At 37.2% G+C, this 13,459-nt stretch overlaps 1 long non-coding RNA gene across 1 annotated transcript in view; it reads left to right on the top strand.

Annotated features, from left to right (window-relative positions):
* The window catches only part of LOC122210666, a 237,897-nt gene that overhangs the window by 9,192 nt on the left and 215,246 nt on the right, over nt 1-13,459 (top strand). The window lies entirely within an intron of this gene.

The raw sequence follows: 13,459 nt of genomic DNA, 5'->3' as shown, positions 1-13,459 counted from the left end.
AAATCATCACAAAAACAAATACAAAGAAGAGAAGAAGGAAACAAATGGGCTTTTAGAAATAGAAAGGTTAGACTTGGTTTTTGAGGGTAATCAGAGAAGATTTCTCCAGGAAAGTGGTATCTGAAGGATGATTAAAAGTTAACTTGGTGAAATGGAGAAGAGAGACGGCTTTCCAGTCTGTGCTGAGGCCTGCAGAACAATGTGTCATCACGGGTTTGAAGGACAGAAAGCAATCCTGACTGCCTGGAGCAATTGAGGAAGGGGAGCAGGATGTGAGAATAGGTGAATTTGAGATGCATGGATGTGATCCATTGAATAGCAGTTTTAAGTTTGTCTTTTTGATAAGAACAATGGGAAGCTGCTGAAGAGCTTTTAAATGAGGTGGGAGGAAGGGACAGCGTGAAGTACCATGATTAGATTTGGATTTTGAGATCCTTTTGGCTGTAGAAAATGGATAAGAAGAAGACCAAAGGATATAGGGGCTGTTATAAGACATGATGAAAACTTGGACTCAGCTAATAATGGTAAAGTTGGAGAGAACTGGACAAATTTAAGAAATAGCTAGGAAGAAAATCTTATATATATAAATTGGGGATGGATTGGATATGGGGATTAAAAGAGAGCAAAGTGTGGAGGATGACTCTTAAGTGTCCACTATTCACTAAGCAGGTAACATCAGAAGAGCAAGATTTGGGAGTAAAGTTATGAATTCATGTTTTGGAAATTTCATTTTGAGATTCTTTTGAGGTATTTAAGAGGACATGTTAGGTAGGCCAGAGCCCATAGAATATACATGACATGTATGTTTTTCTTCTGTTTAAGTAACATGCACATACATATATGTTGTTTGTGGATAGGTGATGACTTTCTCACCTGTAAAGTGAGCACACTACCTGCCTCATAGGAGTATTGTAAGAAATGAGTTCAAGAGGCTGCACATAAAGTGTCTAAATATGTATCAATAATTGTGCCAGGCTAAGAGATTGAGGAAAAGGCACTAGTACGGTAATGGGAGAGTGATATGGAAATGCCAGAGGAAATGCTGCAAGAAGTGTCAGACGAACAGCAGCCTGAGGCTAGTGTGATAAACACAATAGTCTGATATATACCACTTTTGAAGGTTGATCATTAGATTCTGTTAGCAAGCTACTTAAATGTTTTCTAAATGAGCAATTACTGAACCTGAAGTCTGGAAACGCTCTTATTAATACTGACTACAACATTAAGTTATTCAAGGCAAGTTTTCATGGAAATTCATGAGCATTTATTCATGGCCACTAGTCCAATGTGGTAAGGTCAATGAAAAATTCCTAGAACTGAAGCTGAACCAGAGAAAGAAGGAGATAAGTGTGTTCTAGGAAGAGTGAATAATACAGAGACTTAAAAAAAGCACAGACTTGTAAAGACAGAGTGGGATGAAAGGGGTGAAATTATCTTGGAATTAATAACATTTGGTGAGTGACAAGGATGATATTGGATAGGTTAAGGGATAAAATGATGGAAAGCAAGTAAATGATGGGGTCTGTCAGAAAATTGTAAGCAGGGAAATGACTGGACTTGCTTTTTAAATTTTTTTTTTTTTTCCAACATTTTTTATTTATTTTTGGGACAGAGAGAGACAGAGCATGAACGGGGGAGGGGCAGAGAGAGAGGGAGACACAGAATCGGAAACAGGCTCCAGGCTCCGAGCCATCAGCCCAGAGCCTGACGCGGGGCTCGAACTCACGGACCGCGAGATCGTGACCTGGCTGAAGTCGGACGCTTAACCGACTGCGCCACCCAGGCGCCCCTGGACTTGCTTTTTAATATTTATTTATTTATTTATTTATTTATTTATTTATTTATTTAAATCTTTTGTTTAAGTTTATTTATTTATTTTGGAGGAGAGAGAACATGTGCGCCCATGAGTGGAGAAAGGGCAGAGACAGAATCCCAAGTGGGCCCTGTGCGGACAGAGCCCGATGTAGGGGTCGATCTCACAAACCTGTGAGATCATGACCTCAGCTGAAACCAAGGTTCAGAACATCATATAGACCAGAGAATGGAATTGAAGACTGGAGAGACAGGGTTATCAGTTATGACAGTTGAACAAGTAAAAGACAGAAGCCTGATGTCCAGGAGGCCATTTACAAAGTGGTCTGGATTAGAGATATAGAGAAAAAGATATATAGATGTATGTTGGGGATTATCAGCTTATACTAGGTAATTTAAATCGGAGTAGATGAAATAAATTAAGGACAACATATAAAGTGAAAAGAGATAAAGAATTTGAAAAGGACCCTGTGAAACAGCATCATTTAAGGAATAGGTACAATAAGAGGATCCTGGGGGTGCCTGGGTGGCTCAGTTAGTTGAGCATCCAGCTCTTGATTTCCACTCAGGTTATGATCTCACACTTTGTGAGATCGAGCCCCCTGTATGGCTCTACACTGACAGCATTGGGCCTGCTTGGGATTCTCTTTCTGCCCCTCTCCTGCTCACACATGTGCGTTCTCTCTCTCTCTCTCAAAATGAATAAGTAAACATTAAAAAAATAATAAGAGGATCCTGAGGTCTCTTATCCAATGATCCTCATTCTTAAAAGTTCTTCTTTATGTCTAACTTAGGTATATCATGCTGTATTCAAAGTCTGTTTCCTCTGTCCACTCTCCAGTTGAGATAGAAAGCAGCTGTTCATCATCTTGTATATAACAACCCTTCCTCTGCTTGAATACTGTTATTAAGAAACCTGGTAGTCTTCTCTAACTTAGGCTAAATAATTTCTAGCTCCCATCTTCCCAACCCTTTAATCATCTCTGTGACTCTCAAATCCCTTCCACTTTCTCCACATCCTTCTTTAGCTGTGGAGTCCGTTGCTAGATGTGCTTTTGAGATTCACTTTGAGGATCATGGAAGAATTTTCTTAAATTTTTATATGGTAACTGTATGTATCCCAGTGCTATGCTTGGACTTCATGTCAAATACAGGATTTCTAGTAAACCAATTATTTTGGCTATTTATGTGTAACCGGCTAAATTTTTGTATTTATTGTTAACATTAAATCCATGTTGACTGTGACATTTCAAAGAGATTATTCTCAATACCTTTAGGTGATTGAATGAAATAAGTTTATCTGCCTTGGTTTCAGTTTGGGTAGGAGGTAAAAGCTCTGTACTCCATGTACTTGCATAGGGTGACATAGATGAAGCATCTGTTCTTTTTCATCTCCCCTTTCTTGGTTAAACTGTAGAGTCAGATTAAACCGTTAGTGTGAAGGATCCTCAGTTATTTCACATGTCTATCTCCCCTACTCCACTGTGAGCTCCTTGAAGAAGGAACACAGTTCTGGTTATCTTTATATTCTCAGTTCACTTTTTTATCTCAAGGAAAATCACACTTGATGCCTGCCTTAAGTCAAATGTGGAAAAGGAAGGTCTTGACCAGCAGTAGCACTCAAGTTCCTTCTTGCTTGTCAGCTCCAGTTGACTGGTGGTAATTTAATTACTGCTTAGCAATGTGATTAGAAAGATTCTGAAGCAGGGTCCTAGATCATGAAAAAATGTTGTGGCAAATTAGAATTTTCGAAAATTAGAACTGTGAATTGCTATATCAAATTGTTTACCTTGGACATGGGACATAGGAAAGGAGGCACAGGTAGCCCGTATTTGCCATTAAAAGCAACAGGAGCTATGGCTTCATTCCGATACAGTGCCTTAGTGCCAGACAAGTAATGGACTGCTTCTGTGAGAAAGAAAATAGCACTTTGTTCAGTTTATAGATCATAGTGAAAACAACAGAAAATCTCAGAGGTCATGGCTCCACTTAAAACACACACACACACACACACATACACACACACACACACACACACACACACACCATGGAAAGAGCCCAAATGTCCATCAATGGATGACTGGATAAAGAAGATGTGGTATATATATACAATGGAGTATTGCTCGGCAATCAAAAAGAATGAAATCTTGCCATTTGCAACTATGTGGTTGGATCTAGAGGGTATGCTAAGCAAAATTAGTCAGTCAGAGAAAGACAAATATCATATGACTTTACTCATATGAGGACTTTAAGAGACAAAACAGATGAACATAAGGGAAGGGAGACAAAAACAATGTAAAAACAGGGAGGGGGACAAAACATAAGAGACTGTTAAATATGGAGAACAAACAAAGGGTTACTGGAGGGATTGTGGGAGGGGGGTTGGGCTAAATGGGTAAGGGGCATTAAGGAATCTACTCCTGAAATCATTGTTGCACTATATGCTAACTAACTTGGATGTAAATTAAAAAAAAATAAAATGAAACACACACACACACACACACACACACACACACACACACACACAACTATTCACCCACTCATTTTGCCCAGTTGCATAAAGGCTGTCTTTAGTAGCTCTTAGAAAGTGTGTCAGTGCTAATCTGCATGGTTTCCACACATGATCCTGAAATGTCATTGTAAGAGTTTTATTCATGTTCTTTCCTTGAAGCCTGCACAGAAAATAGTTTTGATTTAACTTAAAAGTCAACAAAAATAATAGAGTTGCTTTTAACTAATCAAAGAATTCAGCTGCTACTTTAAAAGTTCCACAAGAAATCAATATGTTGGGGGTTATTGTTGAGCCACTGGAATGTAAGAAATAATTCCTGAAGAATTGCCAATACATTTAATTTTAGATACTTTGCTTGTCTTTGTTTTGTTTTGTGCTTCTTCACTTAACGTAAGCCTCCATGTCTAGACTCTGAAGACAACCTCAAAGATACATAAATTAATGATGAATCAAGTAGATTGATCCACTCATGATAGGTACTGGATCTAAAGTTCACAGTTAAAAGTGGAGATAAGCACTCTAAAAGTATAATTTCACAGTGAGTTGAGAGGGAAAAATTCTCACTACATTCTGAGTTGCTTGACCCATTGATATGGTTTTAACTGCCACTTGGTAATGACATCAAGTCTAGAGCTATATGTCAAAACATTCTGCAGAGCGCTGATTGGCTGCTATGTGTATGCTACAGTTACACCTCACACTCAAATCTAAAATTATTGAAGTCATCACTTCCTGTGAAACCTATTCATTCTCCTGTATTCTCTGTTGTACTTGGTGTGGTGCTATGCTTCACAATTGTCTTTAACTCTTGCATTTTCTGTATGTCCCATATTCAATCAATTACCAACTCTTATGCAGTTTACCTCCTAATTAGTTCTTGAATCCTTTTCCTACCCCCAACTCTGCTATCACTCTCCTAGTTCAGGCTCTCATCAGCTCTCATCCTGAATACTATGACATCCTCTTAACTACACTTCTAGTCTCTGGTCTGGCCCTGTCTATAGCTTACTATCTCGTTTCCCTGTTTATTTATTTATTTATTTATTTATTTATTTATTTATTTATTTATTTAAACTATTTTATTTATTTTTTGAAGGAGAGAGAGAGAGAGAGAGAGAGAGAGACAGAGCATGAGTGGGGGAGGAGCAGAGAGAGAGGGAGACACAGAATTCAAAGCAGGCTCCAGGCTCTATGCTGTCAGCACAGAGCCCGACGCGGGGCTCAAACCCACGAACCGTGAGATCATGACCTGAGCCGAAGTCAGACGCTCAACTGACTGAGCCACCCATGCGCCCCTCATTTCCCTATGTAAACATTTCAGTGAATCATCATTGTTTGTGAGGTTGAGTTCAAGCTCCTTAACATGGAATTCAATAATTCCATCTCCATCTGACTTTCTATTTTAATCTCTTATCATCTCCCTCTACTTCTTATCTTTCACTTTGCTCTCTAGCAGTGGCGCTATTTCTGTCTGGAGCACCCTCCTTCTTTCTCATCATTTAATTAATTACTAATTATTCTTTCATAAAACCTACCTCAGTTATCATCTCTTCCTAGAAAGTCTTTTACTTACCTACTGACCTCCCCCACACACACACACCTTTGTGCCTTTGTAATACCCAAGACCCCTGCCTATCTTTGCCCTTATTACATTATGTTAATATGGCTAGGTATGGATTTGTCTGCACCACCACTATGAACTCTCTAAAGGAACATTATGTCATATCTACTTTTGTGTCTCTAACACACTAACATAATCTATTACACTGGCAATCTTTCTGTAGATGTTGATTGAAAAAATGACAGTGTATTATTATTAGTGTATACCATAGAATACAATTAGAAGCAATAGTATCATCAACTTGAATTTGCAACAGATTATATTGGTATTGATAACATAAAACATAGTGACCAAACAAGGACAATAACTCTCATTTATACTTTCAAGTACCCTAAAAATCACTGAAGTCTATAATTCAAATGAATATAGCAAATATGAATAAGTATGATTATTTATCTTTAGTGCTAAATTATCATAAATGACTAAGTAATATATTTAAATGTTGCTAACCAAATCAGAATTGCTAAGTAGCACACTTGTAAATGAAAGTTTAAATATTAGACTGAAAAAACATTTCCCAGAGAAGTACAGGTACCTCTTAGAAGGAAAATCTGCAGGAATGTATTCTGTTATTCAAAGCACAGGACAATTAGAGTCATCAGTATTACAAAAATAAAAAGAATGACTAGTTATACCATATTCTTTCCTTTATTGACAGTTTTCAATAAAACACATCATTTGAGTTCTAAAAGTACACATTTTTTCTCTCAATGTTATTTCTATTTTGAATGAAAAAATTTAAATATAATCCATAATATTTTTATTTTCCTTAAATTATCTCCTAGACCTCCCTGTAGCCACCACCCACAAAAAAGAAGCAAGATTCTAAAATAAAATGAACAGGATAACAATTTCCTATTTGGAGGGATCTTGGAATCTAGGCTTTCTTTTGCTTGGTAACTTTCCCCATTTATTCCCTCAGGTTAATTATTTTCCCTGCTAGCATGTTTTATGGTTGTGTTAAATTGTCTACAAATGTACAAGTTTATTAAAAAACCATAAATATTATAAGACAACTACAATTTTTCTTTTTTTCAAGATAACTACAATTTTAAGGTCAGTTAAGTTTCAGTTTTGAAACGTTTGCTGATATTTTTGTTTTTAAAAAGAAAATCCTGAAAGTACTTCTTTGCTTGTTTTGGAGTACCTGGTGAATTTTAACAATTCATTCTTTGAATGTTTTGGTTATTGTGCATTCTATTTTTACTAGAAAATAGGTTCTTCATATTTTGCTCACTGAAGATTATGCAAGCATATGACCATGACTAAAATACTCATCTGCCCAATCTCCAGTTGATTAGCAGGGATGTTGGATGAATGTTACTGCTCTCAGAGATTTCATTGAGGGGATACTAAGAAGTTGGAGGGGCCACACTTGCTCTGTTAGAACTCTTTGTTGTCCCATTTAATTTTTGCCATAGAAAATTTTAAATGAGGTCATTTAACGTAAAATGTAGTTTTCATATCTCAGGGACGATCTGAGTAAAAAGTGCCTCTTTCTTGAACTCACATGAAACAAAAAGATGCTCTCTGTCTCCTTACGTATGTGCAATTATGCCTTCTGTGCTACTTTCTAAAGGGCCTATGAGTACTTTCTAAAGGATATCAGTGTTTTTAACACTCATTCTCTTTCAGTTTGATAGAGTCAAACATCTTTAGGGATTCAAGAATTTCACATAGGGAAAATTAAAAAAAAATAAATGCATAACAGCAACAAATAAAAAGAAAAAAATAAAAATAACACAAAATAAGAATTTCACACAGGTTTATGTTTTTTTATTATTTTTTTTTAAATTTTTTTTTTAACATTTATTTTTGAGACAGAGAGAGACAGAGCATGAACGGGGGAGGGGCAGAGAGAGAGGGAGACACAGAATTGGAAACAGGCTCCAGGCTCTGAGCCATCTGCCCAGAGCCTGACGCGGGGCTCGAACTCACAGACCGCGAGATCGTGACCTGAGCCGAAGTCGGACGCTTAACTGACTGAGCCACCCAGGCGCCCCGGTTTATGTTTTTTTAAACTAACTTTAACAGTCAGAATAATAGTTCCATGAATATCACAGATTCTTAATAGATATGTGTTGAATGAATAAACAAAGCAACCAATTAATGACATGAAAAGGATGATGTGCTTTAAAATTTTCTCGGTAATCTTTTAAATATGTGATGGTGGACATCTGTTGTTTTGTCTACCAAGTGATTGTTCTTCTAGGATAGCCTCACCTTTGATTCCTAACAGAGTTGCCAAGTTCCCATGTGACATTGCTGGACATAGTGGCGGGCCCTTGAAACAAGCTAAGTCAATGAATCCCAAGCTTTTTGTACTTTTGATCTAGAAAATAAGGTCAATTACTTTCTAATGGTTGAAATTAAAAGACATAAAGTCTGGTTGGTGTTAGTGGTAGCTTAGCAGTCTAAAATGTGGGCTCTGAACTTAAAGAAGCCTCCAATGGCCAAAGATGGGACAATATGAACATTAATAAAAATAGTAAATGCAATGGATTGAAACGATCAAATATGTTGGAATCTATGAACTCATAATGCTACCAAAAAATACTAATTGGTTACTTTTGCTGTGGAATCAACTCATTATTGTGAATACTAGTTAATAAAGGAAAATAATTGAGGCTGTATGTTGCCTTCCTTGAATTTACTATACATTAGGATAACTAAAAAGTTAACGAGGAAAATTTTTCTCTGTAGGACTATTCTAGCTAATTAGCAGAGAACGAATGATAGAATAGATTACACTCAACTCCATGCCCCATAATGGGCTATGTGATATAATATCTGCTAGCCATACATAGTCATTGAGCACTTGAAATGGGGATGGTCCGAAATGAGATGTGATTTAACCGGTGGTATACTGTCAAGTGTTTAATAACTGGCTCTCTGAGGTGGAAAAAACCCTGCTTTGTGATGTTTGCTGTGGCGTAAATACTATCACCATAGCCATTTTGAGCTACCAGTGGAATGTCCTAAATGTAGATGGGATGAGATGCTCACAGTCAGCTCTCATGGGCCAGGGCAAGCAGACTGTAACACCTACCAGCTATAAGTGGAAAAAATACACCAGACTTTGAAAAATTAGTATGAAAATAAGAATATAAAATATATCATTAATGATTTTTAGTTAAGTATCAAAATGACAGTATTTTCGACATACTGAGTTAAATAAAATATATTATTAAAATTGTTTTCACTTTTTTACAAATAAGGGTACTATAACATTTAAAATTACATATGTGGCTCATATTATGTTTATCTGCTGCTGTGGACAGTGATCATTACTTACTGCCAACATATCAGCCTGCTTAAAATTCTCTTTCTCTCTTTCTCTCCCTCTACTCCCCTCCCCTACTCATGCTCTCTCTCTCTCTTTTTCAAAGACAACAAGGTATAAGAATTCTTTGTCTTTTACAAGGGATGTTAATAGGCATCATGTACTCTTCCACTGTATTTTTGTTTTTGTTTTATGAGAGAGAGAGAGCACGAGTGGGGCAGGGGAGACAGGCAGAGGCAAAGAGAGAGAGAGAGAGAGAGAGAGAGAGAGAGAATCTTAAGCAGACTCCACACTCAATGTGGAGCCCAACACAGGGCTCAATCCCCCAACCCTAGAATTATGACCTGAGCCAAAATTGAGAGTTGGATGCTCAACCGACTGAGCCACCCAGGTGCCCTGTAATTTTTTTTTTTTTTTTAAATCGAGAATATTATTCTTGGTAACTGTCACCAAAAGTTATTTCTGAATTCCCATTTTACTTTAGTTCTCTATGTCTTATGCCATCTGTCAATTTCTACTTCAAATATAACTATTTAGGTCTTATCTAAATAAGTATAGGCCCTTAAAAAAGAGAGAGAGAGAGACTTAAGAGATATGGCAATCAAATGTAATGTTTGGATACCATTTGGATCCCAATAGAAATTAATCACCTGTAGGAAAAAAAAAAGTTATGAAACAACTAGAAATTTTAACATGGACTGGATATTTGATGATGTCAAGAAAGTGTTAATTGTTAGGACTATATGGATGTTGCCATTATGTTAAAATTTCTCCTTCAGAGGTACGCACTGAAATAGTTATGGATGAAATGAAATTAAGGGATTTCCTTCAAAATAATCAGTACCAATTGGGAGTAATTGGTAGGGGTATATATGAAACAAAGTGAGCATAAGTTTATGATTGTTATAGCCTTGTGTGTGTGTGTGTGTGTGTATCCTAGATTGTCACAGCTAGATTAGTCCATGCATAGGATTAATTGTACTAGTTTTTCCACTTTTGTGTATCTTTAAAATATTCCATAATAGAAAGTTAATGGACCCTGGCAATAGATGGCTAGGGTTTGAATCCTGGCTGTGCCACTTTTTTAAGTTTATGACCTTGAACAACCTACTCAGGGTCATCGTCCTCATCCATAAAATGGGAATGTTAGTTATATCTACTTCATAGGTTATGAAAATTAAAGTAATTAATATAAAAGGAAGAAAGAAGATGTATAAAAGAACAGAGCCTTGAAAATGTAGGGACTGATGTGATTCAAGTTCCTGGGTTTGATTCACCATGTTACTCTCTTTAGGTCCCATAAAACACTCCAGAACCCTCCTAATTAATCCCCCTTTTTTCTTAAACAGGTTAAAATTTGTATCTCTGTCTCTTGCAGCTAAAACAGTGCCAGCTAATAAACATGTACTTCCACTTTAGTAGCCTGTGAATTTGAAGTTTGTTATGTGTCTGCTGGGAGCAACCTGTCTTTGATTGGTTACTTTTCTAGAGTTGCTATTTGGGCTCCAGGGTGGTAGCCTCTCAGTTTGGGTAAGGTATTTGATGGTTTTTTGTTTGTTTATCTCTCTCTTTGTTTTAGAGAGAGAGAATGAGCAGGAGAGAGGGGCAGAGGGAAAGAAAGAGAATCTTAAGCAGGTTCCACAGTCAGTGCAGAGCCTGATATGGGGCTCCATCCCATGAGCCTGGGGTCATGACCTGAGCTGAAATCAAGAGTCAGAGGCTCAACTGATGGAGCAATCCAGGCACCCCAGTATTTGATAGGCTTTCCTTTGTTATCTAGTTTGTTTGATTGGTTGTTAATCTTTTTTTTAGTTTGTTTGTTTGTTTATTTATTTATTTATTTATTTATTTAGAGTGTGTGAGCAGGGGAGGGGCAGAAAGAGGAGGGAGGGAGAGAGAATCCCTAGCAGGCTCCACACTGTCAGTGCAAGAGCCCGAAGTGGGGCTTGAACTCACAAATGGTGAGATCATGACCTGAGCCAAAATCAAGAGTTGGACACTTAACTGACTGGGCCACCCAGGCACCCCTACAATTTTATTTAAATTAAAATATTTAGGGTGGCTTTGGTTCTTCCAGGAGTTGTATATCTGAAATGATAATACCGTGTTTTTCAAAACACTCAAGTGAGTTAACGTCCACAGTATCATGATTTATTGGGGTATATGAAGAAATTGATATCATTTTTATTTCTACTTATTTTATCTATAAAATAAATCAATGTAGAGATTACCAATATTTGGTGAATTATAATTTATGGGACTACTTACTGACAATTTATTTTTACTAATAGGCATTAAAAAAAAAAAAAAAAAGCTTAGACCAGGGACCTGTAACTAGGAGCAATCTGGCCCCTACCCCACTCTCCCCAGGAGGGCAGGGTCCCATAGCCCCAGGGTCCCCTCTCTGAAAAAGAAATTAGAGATTACTGTTCTTAGCCAATGAGTTCCAAACTTTCCTTTATCACAGTGGGCATAATATACAGCCCATCCCAAACATTCTTCAGCTGCTTACTTCTTTATGGTATTCACTCCCCACACTCTTCTTCCATCTGGGGTCCCAGTGCCACTAATTAACACCACCTTCTTACTTACTTTGAAAATATGGCCAATTATTCCAGAAGCCTTCCTATCTCTCATATGCTAATACGATCTGTCACCAAGTCCTATCTATTCTGTCTCCTAAATACTTCTTGAATCCATCCCAGTTCTCTCTGACCCAGTGAGATATATTACCAAGTCTCACCTGTGCTATTGTAATGACACCACCCACCCATCCTGTCCCTAGTAGTCTTTCTGCATTCAAATTGATTTCCCTCCTATTTTCCAGCAAGCAGACATAGTGATCTCTTAAAATACAAATCTGGTGTTTCCTTCTCTGGTTTAAAACCCTTTAATGTCTACTTATTACTCTTAGGATAAAGCTCAAAATCTTTAAGTCCCTGCACAATCTCCTTTACTCTACATCCCCCTCTCTTTTTTCATGTTCCACCCAAAGTGGTTCCCTTCCAGTTTTCAAATACTGTGATGCTTTCTGCCTTAAGATGTAATGGTACAATATAGAATGTAATGTTCACTCTGTCTTCAATGCTCAATAGCTGCTTACTTGCCTGATAAACTCCAATTTACCTTTCAGATTCCAACCTAAATGTCAATTGCTAAGGACCCTCTAGAATAGTTCAGGTCTCCAACTCTCAATGTAGCCTGTGCTTTTGTTTCAAAGCACATATATATTAATATCTACTGGCCCACTAGCTCCTCAGGTTCAAGAGAACAGGAACAATGTCCCTAGTGCTGAATACAGCATCTGACTATTTGTTGCATTGATGAATAGATAAGTATCTTTAACTTTGGTTAATTCCATCCCCTGCCCGTTTCCCTAAATGACTACTTTGGGTATAAATTTTTCTGCCTGTTCTCATCTGTTTATTCATTTATTATGTAAATAAAATAATTATTCTAGGTACCACTCTTTCAGCTGATTTGTAGTTCTTGTTTTTGTTTCTCAGGATATCACTTATAACCAATTTGTAAAGTTAGGGTTTCTACCCAAACTTGAGTGCTACTCACTGTACTATGTACCACTTGCTAATTGTGGAGATTTGAAGCAAGTTAACTAATTATATCTATTTTAGAGGGTTATCTTGAGGTTTAAGTAATAGAAGGATAATAAAACAGTACAGTTCATAGCATCTAGCTGGAGCTCCATGAATGTTCTTTTCTGTCTGGCCTCAGTAGTTAAAGAAAAAGGAGTCAATCTTTGCTCCCTTCAGGGTATAATTCTGAATCCCTTCTCCCTAAATACTAATCAGATAGGTTTCTGAGCCTAAATTCAAAGAGATCTCTCCAATTTTAATGCCTTATTAGCTTAATGAGTAATTAAGTTTTTTTGTTTGGTGAGTAAAAATTGGATCTGAGTTCTGTAATTTAGGCTGTTATCTGTGTGCTTAACAAAGGAGAAAATTACAATTTTCCATGGATCTTATCCTGTCTTTCCCACAACAATCAAATAGAAGATCAATTTAGTGGTAAGATATAGAGTTAATTCTGGAGCCAGGAAGCCTATCCATTAAGCTATTATGCTGATGCAGGCATGAAGTGAGGAGGGCCTGTTGGCAGGACTAGAAAGAAAGGGGAGAGACAGGAGAAATATGCTATAGGGAGGCGTTTCCTGATGATCAGCCTAAAGTAGTTACCCTCTACTTATGATTTTGTCCTAATTTTCCACGAGGCA

Source organism: Panthera leo, chromosome F2 (genome assembly GCF_018350215.1).
Source record: "Panthera leo isolate Ple1 chromosome F2, P.leo_Ple1_pat1.1, whole genome shotgun sequence".
In the NCBI taxonomy this organism is placed as follows: Eukaryota; Metazoa; Chordata; class Mammalia; order Carnivora; family Felidae; genus Panthera; species Panthera leo.
This window is presented reverse-complemented; position numbering and strand designations above follow the sequence as displayed.